Raw genomic sequence first — 13,500 nt, forward strand, 5'->3', positions numbered from 1 at the left:
CTTTGTTATAAATATAGCATACATGTCTTTATATTATATGAATATTTGGTAAATATCAAAGTGATATAAAATCAAACATTTTGCAAATAGAGGAAAATTCAGGATTTTCTATTCCAGCCTTCTAACAGAGGCTGAGAGAGGTCCCAATGATTCATGTGCTCAAGGTTTGCACTTGGCAAGCAAGACAAAAACTAAATTCTAGGATCCTTTCAACTAACCAAGAATCAATCTCAGGAAGGTCAGATGCATACTAACATGTCAAACACAAAACTCTTACTTTGTATTTTCACTTTTCAAGTCTTTTTATTTCCTCAAAATAAGCTGACAAGGTCTCATACAGACCTTATATTGAGAAGTCACATGGGAGAAATGGAAAAGGAAGAAGGAACTTCCCAGTGGTTAAGAGTTATAATTTCTCCAAGTAGTCAATATCTGCCAAAATTTTAAAAACTCCTAGTCAGATGATTTATTTCTACAGCCAACTTCCATAGCATGAGTCTTTAAAAATTGTGTCAATTATTTGTACTGTACAGAACACTTTAAAAATCCATTATTTTATGCCCCCAATACAGCACCTACTACATACAGAAATAGCAAATAATATGGAGGTCTATCACTCGTAAACAAAATAGGCATCTAGAAAAATGGGTTGATGCTTATGGTGAAGTTCTGGCATTTGGTTAGGAGTGTAGGTTTTGAAGTCCAACAGATCTGAGCTCAAATTACATTTCCACCATTTACTGGCTGTGTGACCTGGACAAGTTATTGAGCTTCACTGAGCCTCAGCCTCCTTGTTTGTAGATTACATATAATCATGTTTGTCACATAAGATAGCTTGAGTGTTAAATGAGCACAGATAGATAATACATGGTGGACATTTTGCTTGGATAATGTGGTTGGTGACATTTTCTGGTTCTAGGGCTAAGAGGCTTGTTCAAGGCCATTTCAATCTTTAGTGGGTGGGTCTCAGTCTCTTGTAAACCAGTTCTCCTAAAGTAGAGGGGTCCAGCATTTAGCAAGCTTCCATTAGCAAGTAGTGTTTTATGGGCATCTGTGGTATTTTCTTTCTTGCACACTTGAAGAATTAAGTAGCTAAATCCCTTCTCCTTCATTTTCACCTTCTCCCTTTTCTCTTTTTTCCAAAAGCATTTGTTCAGTACGTACTAGGTTCTAGACACATTGATGTTTATTGATACCTGAATGTAAAAGCAATAATGTATCTTCATGAATTAGTAGATTAAGATAATTTCTAATTTACATACACATACATAGACACCTAATTCAGCCATATCATTTGAACTGTGTTTCTCTCTTCTGTCTTCTTCCATGATTTATTGGATGGTCTGAATTCCAAGGAAAAAATCTTATTTAAATGAGAGATATTTAAAAATATTATTAAATTCTTATTATTAAATAATAACTGGGCACAGATGTGCAACCTGGATATCTTCCATGTGGAAATATCTTCATACAAAAGGCATTTATTTAACCCTATGTTCTATGTGATATTTTTTAAAACACAAGAACTATGCCTCTAAATATTGGGGACTTCTCATTTAAGTCCTTCATGAATTTTTAGGAATTATATATTTCTTATTCTGTTGGAGGGAGATAGATGAAGTCTTAGTGGTAGCAATTATAAATTATTTTTCAGTGGGTTTCTTGCATCGAAGGTATCATTACCAATGACTGAAAGATAAATTAGAATAACCTCAAAAAGCTGTTGGTCTTGAAAATAAGATTAAATCAGTTATTAAAAAAACTGTAATAGAATGACTGTCACTGGGGTTATTAGTTACAATCTAAGAATACAAACAAAAATTCGAGCAGAACAAGTACATAAAATTTTCAAGAAGATTTCTCCTATGAATATCTAAAACTACAACTGTAACAGAAAGTAATTACAGTCAATTTTCATTATTGTGGTAGCTGTTCTACAATGTCAGTGTGAACCCTGCACTAGTGAATGCCGCACCATCGCTCTTAGGGGAAATGTGGGGTGAGGTTCCTATGAGCCTCCAGTCCAGCATTTTTGTCAACTGATTAACATATTTTGTTTCAAGTGGTTTTTGTTTTTCTCAGTTTTACTGGGGTATAATTGGCAAATAAAATTGTAAGATTTACAGTGTATAATGTGATGATTTGATATACGTATGCATAGTGAAAGGATCCCCCCAACGAGTTAACACATCCATGACTTCATATATTTATTTAATATACAGGGTCTGGCAGAAATAAGGCCTACTTGAGTGTGGTTAGTAGGGTAATAATATGGGTGTAATAATTTATAGTTTTACCTAAACTTTGAACACTTCACCTAAAACGTCATATGGTGTCTTTGAATGTGATATTGTTCTGTTAAGGAATTACATGCTTATGATTTTGAAATAAAAGATTTTATAATAAAAAAGGCGTTATTTGTGCTGGACTCTGTATGTTGACCATTAATCTTGAACTCAAGGTCAACAGCACTGTAACTTGCGCCTGAATGAAGCTTATTGAACACATATATTTTCTTCATGGGCATGTCACTGCCTCCCTGCCCTTAGGAACACTAGATAGCACATCAGCACGTGCTTGGGGGCCATTTTACACAGAGAATCCTCCAACAGAAAACACTAGAATATTAAAAAAGTGGCACTAAATGAACTGCATAAAGGACCTTATTTACCATGTGAGACGGAAACAAGTGGGAAGATTATTGCCTTTTGTGATAGCTGGAAAGGTGCACACTGAGGGACTAAAATGTTTTGCTGCTCTGTACTTGATGCAAAAACGATCACAAAAGCACCATGACTACTGGTTCTGGAGTTACAAATACATTTTTTTTTTTTTAGCAAATAGGTAAACTGACAAATATGAAATCTATGAATAATGATCAGCTCTATTCTCATTACAAGTGAAGCTACAATAGGGATAAGGAAATTGTCCTAGTACCTTAAATACAGTACTTGATTACAGGAATGTGATTGGCAAAGAATCATGCCTTTGGGGGAAGATGAGGTCTGAATCTATATCCACATAAATATTAACACATTGGATCTGCTCTGATGCAGGATTACTTACTCATAAATAGATTACATTTGTGCAAAAATATGCAAGTCCTGCAGCAGTGACAAGGGCTTGAAAAGGAGAGATTAGAAGGGGACCGGTGACTTACACAGTAAGCATGTTCAACTGGCAGAAGGGAAATTCCTCAGGAATTGTTTGGTGGGTATAAAACTTAATGCCACTGCTTCAGTAAAAATTGGGGTCAGAAATTTTTACTAGAAAAATAAAGTCAAATTCTCAGTTGTCTAGGACTGTGCTGTCTGTTATGGGGGCCTCTGCCTACCTTTGGCTATTTAAAGTTAATTAAAACAAAATGAAAATAAAAATTCAGCTCCTCAGTCATGCTAGCCACATTTCCAGGGCACAGTAGTCACATGTGGCTAGGGGCCACTGTACTGAATGGCACAGAGTCAGGTGAGGGGTTTGCCAGCTGATGGGCGTTAGACAGAGAGCCCCTGTGTCTTGGGAAGGATCCTAAACTGTCTGTATCTGAAGTCTTTCCCACGGACTGAACACACTCCCTAGTTAGGAGTCCTCTAGTCTCCTGCTTGGGGAACATAAGCCTTGGCTGCCGGCATTCCTGTCCCCTGGGGGGAGAAGAGGTGGGTCCCAACATAGGTCAGCATGCAGTCATGTATCATGCATTATGATGCCAAAGGACCTCAGTACACCTGGTCCAGGTGGCCATAATCATTTTGGTTCCACCTCCACAAAGATTAAGCCCCATTTCCTGTGCTAGGGTTGGGGCATTGCAGTTGCTTCTCTATATGAGGTGAATGAGGGGAAACCTGGATCCAATTGCTCCCTCTATGATCTTTCAGAGAATCCACCTTTTCCAATCCCACCTGCACCCCTTTCTTCAGGGCTACTTGAAACTCCTGGGATAGTGCGACAGGACAGTCTGGCCCAAGACCTCCCCATGGCCAGCAGTTAACTGCCCCCTCTCTCTGTTCTGCTCGGTCCCTTCATCTGCTTTCCAGCTTTGGAAGTCTGCTGGGTTTTCTCACTGTTATGTTTCCTCTGATATCCTCTTTGTCCTAGTAGGCCCACGCCTCTATTCCCCTTTGATATCATTTACTGGTGTTTCAGGAGGGTGTGATAATAAAGTCATGTGTTCGGCCCACCATGTTACCTTGATTCCCTTAGCTAGCATTTCCAGATTTGGCTCTTGTCATGGACTGAATGTTTGTTTTCCCTCCTCCCCCAAATCCATATGTTGAAGCCCTACCCCCAACGTGATGGTATTTGGAGATGGGGCCTTTGGGAGGTAATTAGGTTTAGATGAGGTCATGTCTATGGAGTCCTCATGATGGGATTACTGTCCTTACCAGAAGAGGCACCAGCAGCTTCTTGTCTCTCTCTCTGCCACATGAGGACAACCCAGGAACAGGGCTCTCACTGTGACCCCACTGCTGGCACCCTGATCACAGACTTCTAGCCTCCAGAACTGGGAGAACTAACTTTCTGTTGTTTTGCTATCCAGTCTGGTATTTTGTTATGGCAGCCCAAGTTAATATGAATTCCTGTCTTTCATTAAAAGGCCCCTACAGGTATAATTGATACAATGTTGGACTAAGAATAAAAGTAATTTTGAACTGGATTCGTAGCCACAGGGCACATAGGTCAGTGGGGTACTACTGAATAGTAAACTGACAGTAAAGTGATGGACTATAATGAGCCTGCACATTGGGCTACGCTGACCACTGCACATATGTACCTCAATGCTCTCAAATAGTTTCATTTTCTAGGGAACATACATAATGATTTAATTGATTCACTTAGGAAACAAATGCAAACAGATATTTCAACTACTTTTAATGACCTGAACCCCCAACTACGGGAAGCTGTGCTCTGCGGTTCTTGCACATCCTTTGCAGATACAGGCCTGCCCCAGCGTTCAAACCTGAGGTGGCAGGGGTCTGCTGGGGAGAGGAGATGGCACAGGTGTTAGAGCACTGCTCATTAACCAGCACTCTGCAGTTTGACACCCCCAGGCCCCTTGCAACTCTTTGATGAGGGTCTTACCTAGCCTTTTAAATAATTGGGGGCATTTTGTTTCCTTGGGTTGTTTGAATATGGGAGGAAGGATCTGTCCCCTCCTGAGCTCCAGATGGCAAACTCTCCTGCGTCTTTGATACTTGGGCTGTCACCTCTCTACAAAATCTGCTGCCTTCATCTGCAAACCAGCAATTTGAGTCATTGCCCTTCAGGGCTGTTTGAGCCCTCGCCCCTGCCCTCAGACCCACCAATGCAATAATAATGCAAGCAATATCTGCTTGGCATGGGCCACAGGCCATAAAAGGAGGGGATGGGGCCAGCATTTGTAGTAACATATACGAACACAATCCATAATTATTTTCAGCTTCTTATTCTTTTATCTGTTTCAGAGGGATGGTTACAGACAAGGGCACTCATCAGAATTTCAGAGATTAACAACAACAAAGCACCCCACACATCCCCATCTCCCCTCTAGTCAGCAAGGACAGATACCTGCCCACTGGATGGAGGATATCAGTATCACTAATTTTTCCTGAGCAGAGCTGGCTGTAGAATCTACATTTAAGTGGCTTTCCAGTTCTTATTTTAAGAGGCACATGCCTTTGATAAGCCTTTAAATATTTAATGCTTTGCATCTGGGTGAGAGAACGGGGAAGCTATTAAGCTTCTCTCTCCTTGTCCTTCATTTCCTATTCTTGTGACAACCTCATTCAGTGCTCACTATTTTTCCAACTGTAAGACTATGCAGATTTGGATTCCCTGGCCATCTTAAAAATGTTCTCAATGTGAAATCTGATCTCTTGGGAATTTAGCTGTAATCTGGCCTCTCTGAGAGGAGAAATGCAATAAAATTGCCCTTTAAATCACTTTCACACCCAGGAGCTGGATATAGTCTGAGCTGGCTTTCGGTGAAATTAAATAAGAAACATTTGTCTTCAGCATCTGAACTAATTCTTTCACTTTTTAAGGATTTTTTTCTCCCTCAAAGTTCTGGAAGCCACACTTTTTGGGAAGTTTGCTAGGTTCTTGATCTTCATGTTACTTCTTCAAAAATTCATCCCATGAACCATTCCCTGAAAGGCCCAAACTTTATCTCTGGCTTTTAAGAAGATTTCTAATTAAACAAAATGAAACAAATAAATGACATTAAATATGTGTTACCATCTACTGAATATTTGTGGGGCATTGCATAATTTCACAGGTAGAAATCCTTGTTTTTTTTTTTTTTTAAAAGGTCTAAAGACAATGACCTTAGCTGACGGAGTTACTCTAATGGTAGAAATACCAGGTCAGATGGAGTAAGTTGTCCTTCCAATGGTCCTAAATTCACACCACATCCCCTTTAGGAAGTGGTTCCTCAAAATACCTTCCTACTTCCAAAAGATGAGTTCTCCTTAAAATTTAAAGAAAAAATAAGAAAGATCCAGTGTTTAAAAGTAGAGAGATTATTACAATGAAGCCCCAACTACTCATCCTTCATCTTCAACAATTGTCATGATAATTCTTGTAAGTTTGATGAATAAGTTAGCATATCTCTTGAGTAAAAGTTCTGTATTAGACTTTATATATATAAACTGTCAGGATGTCTTAACCTGCAAGCACTTGCTGATATACACATGTGTTTTTAAAGCTCTATTTCCTTTGACAAATACAAAGTTCTTGTCAGACCAGGCGAGGAAGAAGCTCACCAAACCTTTTCCTTTAGGAGAGCTAAATTTCATTTAATTACAGACATAAGCTGAATATGTATTTGGGGTTTAATCACTCATAGGTTATGCAACCCCAATTAAAAATAACTCTTAAAGTCACAGGACACCTAAATGTAAATAACAAAGTCCTTAGGTAATGAAATTCTTAAGAATGATCTTAATTGTTATTGGATTGTTTACTATTTAGAAAATGCTGGCAAGTATTCCAACACAGAGATGAGTCCTTACTGAAGAGTGGTAGCAATAGGGCTTAGGGACAGATTGCTTCTATATCACACAGAGGCAAATGCAAAAATCACATCATCAATACATGGCATATCATAATGCTACCTATAGTTTTTCTTATATAGCTCTGTGTATGTGGATATATAGAGACATGAATATATTATACATATATAGGTATACACATGTTTATATAGGCACACAAAGATATAATATATAGATATATATACACACACACATAAGCCAAGAGTAGTCGTGACATTCATGTTGCATGATACCCATTCTGAATCCAGGAAGTCCCCCACTCCTGTGTCCCTCTCTGAGTCACTGTGAAATCTTGTTCATGTGATGCATTATGTTCCACACAGCCCTGCTTTCCAAGCAGACTGCTGCAGCCCTGGTTATGGCCCATTTTATACCCTGTCTTGATTAAAAGAGGCATCTGATGTGTCTTTCTGCCACCAGTCTCATTCATTTCCACCTCTCCTTCACAGTGCTACCAGGGTTATTTTCTAGGAACCATGTCAGACCATATAAAATGTACTGTTAGGTCGGCTAGACAGCAAATCGAGGCAGGCAGGAGGAGGGAGACATGTCTCACCGTTGACCCAGCAGTCCCGAGCCTGGTTTGATAAGGCTGCTAGGCATTCTGAACAGCACAAGCAAAACTATGATATTGCAGGAGAGTGGGAGTCCTTGAAAGTCTGTGTGTATCATCTCAGTAGCCGAGAAAGAGAAAACCGTGAGCCGGTGTATTTCTCTCAAGGGCTGTAAGGGGGAAGGGGAGAGGTCTACAGCCCAAAGAAAAACCTCATAAAACACCTTTAGTTAATTGCCTGACTCCTGTCACGTATACAAAATGAACAAATAGAGTCCAGAGCACGATAAGGATTTGGGCTAACAGACCCCCATACATACCTACATTTGGGTAGTCACATCCTCCCGAGAAAGCTGGCACCACTGTTACCCATCAATCAATATGTAACTTCTTCACCCTCATCCTGTCAATATAAGTCCTCAAAACAAAGGACTTGCTCTCTTGGCTCTTTTCTTCCACATGAGGGGGCCCTGGCCAGCCAGCCTCTGCCTAGGGGGCCTCCCTGGCCACTTCCTTTTTGGCCATCCAGTCTCTGGCCACTCTGCTCTTACCACCCTTGCTTTTGCTCTTCCATTAGAACTTAGCACTAATAAACTTTGCATACATGATAGCAGGCTTGCTGATCTGTAATTCATTACTGTGTCAGCAAGAAGAACCCAGTTTCTGGGCGTTTCTCCTGTAACTGTACCTCGGGCCCTCTTCCAGCCTCTCCATTGCTTAAAGAATAAATTGACATTCATTAAATTAGCCTATTAGGCTCTATGCTACTGAACCTCAAATTATAATAGCTCGCTATCATAATATAATATAGTATATAATATTTTTTACATACTATATGAGCAATAATACAAGGTTACAATATAATAATCGTATAACATAAGGTTATAATATTGTATTATAGTGCTTATTACACCAACCCTATGAAGGAGGTACTATATTTCCATTTCACTGAGAGGAAAACTGAAACAGAGTTGTTAAGAAACTTTCTCAGGGTCACTCAGCTATTAAATGACAGAATTGGGAGTTGAACCGAGGCAGTCTGCCTCTGGGGTCTAACCATTACACATGCTGTCTCCCTTGCCAGGCCTCCCTCTCAGCACCTCCACTCCTAATCCCTTCAGCGCTCTAGCTATTCCCTTCAAGCACAATGGATTTCTTTGTTAACATGACTTCCCTTCTGGAAAATGTCTGTCTTCAGGCTGCCCAAGGCCTAGGTTAACATCACCTTCTCCTCACTTCGAGCACCCACATTTCCTGTATAATTTATCCGGTTCTGCCTTGGCTTGCTGTCAACTGCACTCCTGCCTGCATCCCCCACAGGCTGTACATTATTTAAACCCGGGAGCAGGACTTGTTCCTTATCACCTGGAGTGCTGGCATGTTAGCTCTCAACTACTAGCCACTAACCTGAATTATAAAAATGTGAAGGAATACAGAGTCTCCACATGCCACAATGCTGGATTAAACTTTTTGCCATGCTTTAAAATGACAGCGAGAACAAGGATGGCATAAATCCTTACAGATCACTCTTTGTCTTTCCTTAAACCCTGATATTCCCACACATGATTGGGCGGTGGGAGGAAGGAGGTGAAGGGTGGCAGGTCCTGTGCTGCCATCACCATCCTTGTCCTGCAGGATCAAATGAGAGAGGTGAATACAGTAGTCTATGGGAGAAGAAATGAGGCCCTGCACTCAGTGCTCAGCATGAAGAAGAAAGAAAACCAACTCTCCCTACCACCTGCCTCCTCCACCCACTCTTGTGCTGCTGGCTCCTTCTCCCCTTACCACCACACGCTTGCCCCCTGCCCCATGAACACAGAAGCAGCCCTCAGACCTTCCTGACTCTGCACTGAACTCATTTAAGGTAATCATTTTCCTATTAACTCTCCATGCCAAGATCATATCTCAGTAGTGTGGGTTTAGGACAACACAATAGGCACCTCATCATTCAGCTGCACTGGGTATTCTGTTTTCTCTGCTTATTTAAATATATTGTTTTTCTTTGTTTTAGGAAGGGAGGGAGAGGTTAGTTTAGAAAACCAGATTGCTGGACAGGGGAGAAGCTCTTTATTATATTTCGCCATTTACTTTTTCTATGTGGTAACAATTCATAAAAGATTTGTACACCCCTGAGACACTGACAAAGGAACAGGCAAAAGACATTTCCAGAAGCAAAACTAAGAAGAAATTAAGATTAGAGATGGAGCATGTGACCAAGAGCTCCTTTGCCAAGTATTTCATCAAGCAAGTTGGAGTTATGCTATTGCCAGGGTACATCTTCAGTAAGCAACTCTAATCATACAGAGGGGAGGTTTGATTTGGATGCCACTGTGCAAGCAAAAACCTTTGAAACATTTTCTTACCACTCAGGGTTTTGGTAAGTTGATTCCTCAGAGACGACACAGGCAATAATGAATGGGGAAAAGAAAAACTCCAGCAAGCTTTTCATGGGAATATCTGTTCTGCTGACACTTTAGAAGGTGAAAACCTTATGTCTAAATAACAAAACTTACCACGTACCAGCAGTGTGATCTGGGACAAGTAATTTAAACTCCATGTGACTCAGTTTCATCATCTGACATTGGGCATAATGACACCGTCACCTACTTCACAGGATGTTGTGAGGATGCAATGAGATAATGTGGATAGGAGGCTTAGAAGTTTCTCACTATTCTTTCCTCCTCCTTGAAGTTATAGTTTGTCTGCCTAGTCATTAAACAAACAATATTTTAACCTTCTTTAAATTGCATAATATATACTTACAAAAAGTATCTAAAGCATGAAAATATATTGCTTATTATAAAGAGCACATTTCTGTAACTACGATTGGAAGTAAGAACCCTGCGAGCTCCACAGAGACCCTCATGTGGCCCTCCCCATCCCAAATCCCTCCATTCTTCCTAAAATTAAGCACTGTTCTGGCTTCTGAAGTATTGTAATGCTCTCTCAAGGTGGACCTAAAAGACTTCATGGATGGTAAATGCTTGATAAATGTTGGCTGCAGTGTTTTTCTTTTTAAAGAAAATAAAAGGTACTCTCATACAATTTTCTACTTCCTTTTATCAACATTACTCTCATTTCATAATTGCACTTGCATGTAACCCCTCTGTTAGCCTGTCTCAGGGCCTAATCAGCTGGCATTTGTCATTTCCGAATATGGCTGCCAGATTCACAGCATGCTGGATTTGTAAAACTTACTAATTTAATGCACTTCTCTCCAATTTCCATCTAGAAAACTACTATCCTTAGCTTCCCCAAGAGCATCAACGAGGAACTGGAGCTATGATGATCACCTCTTGTTGATTGGCTTTGTCCAAAACTTGTCCAGAAAAACCAGAGTTTCAGCAGCATTTTTAGAGAAAAAAGTGGAGAGCTGGTGTGTCAAAAAGGAAGTATGCTTGCAGCACGGCCATCCTGGGCCCATCTGATCACACATCATGAGAGCTCCATGTTACACCAGCAGATCCTTTTCTATTTATTTGAAGTAGAATAATATTCAAAATTTAGTTTAGAAATCACTATACATACGCTATTTTGTTACTGTGCTGGTGAACCTTTCAGAATAAATGGGTTCATGTCTCTCAGACCCAACTCTGAAGTCATTTACAGCTGTGGTGTGAGCTCAGACCCAGTTTCACTGATACTGCCCCTTCTCAAGCAGACAGCACTCATTTGCATCTTCCTACTGTCTTTTACACTCAGCCCAAGAACAAGTGCAGCATGGATTTAAGGCAATGGGGACGGGAACTCCCAGTGCTCCCTGTGACAATCTTAACACACCTTTATATTTGCTTTTTTCCCTCCCTGACTCACTTGGCCTCATTCCTGTTTCCTGAGATCATTCCCAGATAAACTACCTGTATCCAAACCCTTGTCTCATGCTCTCCTTTCAGGCTTACCCAAACCAAGACGTGGGTAGAAGGGAGAAGTTGTAATCTCAGAAGGCATTCCTTTGGAGAGAGGGGAGTGTAGAATCAAGCGCCATAAAGACTGATACCTATGAGAGAGAGAGAGAGAGAGAGAGAGAGAGAGAGAGAAAGAGAGAGAGAGAGAGAGTGTGTGTGTGGCGGGGGGGTGAGGGGAGCTGTTCTCAGTTCCACCTTTTGCCAGCTGTTATGTTGAGTCAAGTAGTACTAAGACAAGTAAGAGATATACAGGTTTTCTGCTAGTATAAAAATAATTCTGGGTGAAACCTGTCCCATGTCATTATAGCATTTAACTATTAAGACTGAAAGAGGAACAAGCCTACATTAATATACTATAGAGTTCTCATGTATAAAATCAGGGCATTGGCCCTAACTCAGGAGGCAGCTTAGCTTAATTGAAAGTTCTGCTCCTGGAGTCACAGACCAGTTTGAAGTCCAGCTTTATCCTTAGTCCCTGGGTAATCTTATATAATTTTTTAAACCTCTTTAAGTCTCAGTTTTCTCATATGTAGAGTAGGTATAAGAACAGTTCCTTTCTCACAGGCATAGCTATTGGGAGTTTCTTGAGAAGAATGCATGTATGTGATTCATTTAGCACAGTGTCTGGGATATACTAAGAACTCAGTAAATGTTAGTTGTTATTATCGTGTTGATGGTTTAGAGTTACAACTTCTGGAAGATGAGTTGTTGGTTTAGAGCAGGTGTTTCTGCCTCAGCACTACTGACATTGTGAGCCAGATCACTCTGTGTTGGCGGGGGCCGGGGGGAATGGTTTACAAGATGTTTAACAAGATCCTTGGCCTCTACCTACTAGATGCCAGTGGCACTATCACACATCATCATCATCTCCTCAAATTGTGACAACTTTTATCTCCAGATACTGCCAAATAGCCACTGGGGACAAAAATGCCCCAGTTTAGAACCCCTGAACTACAGAAAATAGGTCCTAACTCTAAACCTATAGATTACTGATTCTTAAACATATGTGACAAATGTGTTTGGTACTGCTGTATATGTGTATATTTGTTTCTTAATACTTTTCATATCTTGACATTCTCATCCTCTAATAAAATAACACCTCTCAGGAGGAAGGAAGTTTAACAGATGCCCCAGATCAAGTCAGAGAAAAAGGACCTGAACCTGGAAAGACCAAGCAATTACTCCTGTGGATTTACCAACAACAAGAACTCGAGGGACAAGCTGAGACCAGATGCTCTCTCTGCTCTAGAGACTTCAATTTTGAGCGATCTCAAGGGAACACAGAGTTTGGGGAGAGGAGAACTGGAGTCTTCTCTGTTCTTGAGCCCACCCAGGAGAGCAGGGGGAACAACTCCTGGCAGAGTGAAAAGCCTGCTTCTGGAAGGCAGGGAACTGGAAGGGACCACAGGACCTGTGCCAGGCACACAGCTACCACCTTCAGGATCAGAAATCTGCACCAGGCATGGCTGTTAGTGTAATGTTTTTGCAGTTCTTTTTGATTCCATTTTGGATTTTCTTGGTATTTTGTTTTTTCAAGATTAACTTAGTTGTATTGCCTTTTCCCCAGTTGGAACCTGGTTTGTGATACTCATAGCTCTTCTTGCTCAACATTTTTATTCTTTCTAATAACTACATGCAGAGCTTTTTGTGTTTCTTAAACTTAAGCTCTCATACAATCAAACAGTGAGAGTTTGTTTATTCTCCTCCAATCCTCGTAATTTTAATATAAGTTTCTGGACTCAATATACACTTGCCAGGGCCACTAATTACGATGGTGAAATAGAAGCCTGCATAGTGGGCATCTTTGTCTTGTTACTGATTTTAAATGCTTTAAAATACTTCAGCATTAAAAATTACGCTTGTTCCTGTTTTTTATGTTTTTGCTATTGTCAGTAGGAACCTCCCTTTCTATTTCTAATGTTTCTGTCATTGTTAATTATGAGTAGGTGTTAAATCTGATAATATAATTTTTCTGTCTACTAAAATATGCACATATACTTTCTCTTATAATTTTTAA

At 40.3% G+C, this 13,500-nt stretch overlaps 1 protein-coding gene across 5 annotated transcripts in view; it reads right to left on the reverse strand.

Annotated features, from left to right (window-relative positions):
• PHACTR1 (phosphatase and actin regulator 1) overlaps positions 1-13,500 on the reverse strand; it is a 514,659-nt gene that overhangs the window by 132,882 nt on the left and 368,277 nt on the right. The gene's annotated exons all lie outside the window — the stretch shown is intronic.

This window comes from Pteronotus mesoamericanus, unplaced genomic scaffold (genome assembly GCF_021234165.1).
Source record: "Pteronotus mesoamericanus isolate MK-2021 breed Mesoamerican mustached bat unplaced genomic scaffold, CSHL_Meso_final scaffold_31, whole genome shotgun sequence".
NCBI classification, from domain to species: domain Eukaryota; kingdom Metazoa; phylum Chordata; class Mammalia; order Chiroptera; family Mormoopidae; genus Pteronotus; species Pteronotus mesoamericanus.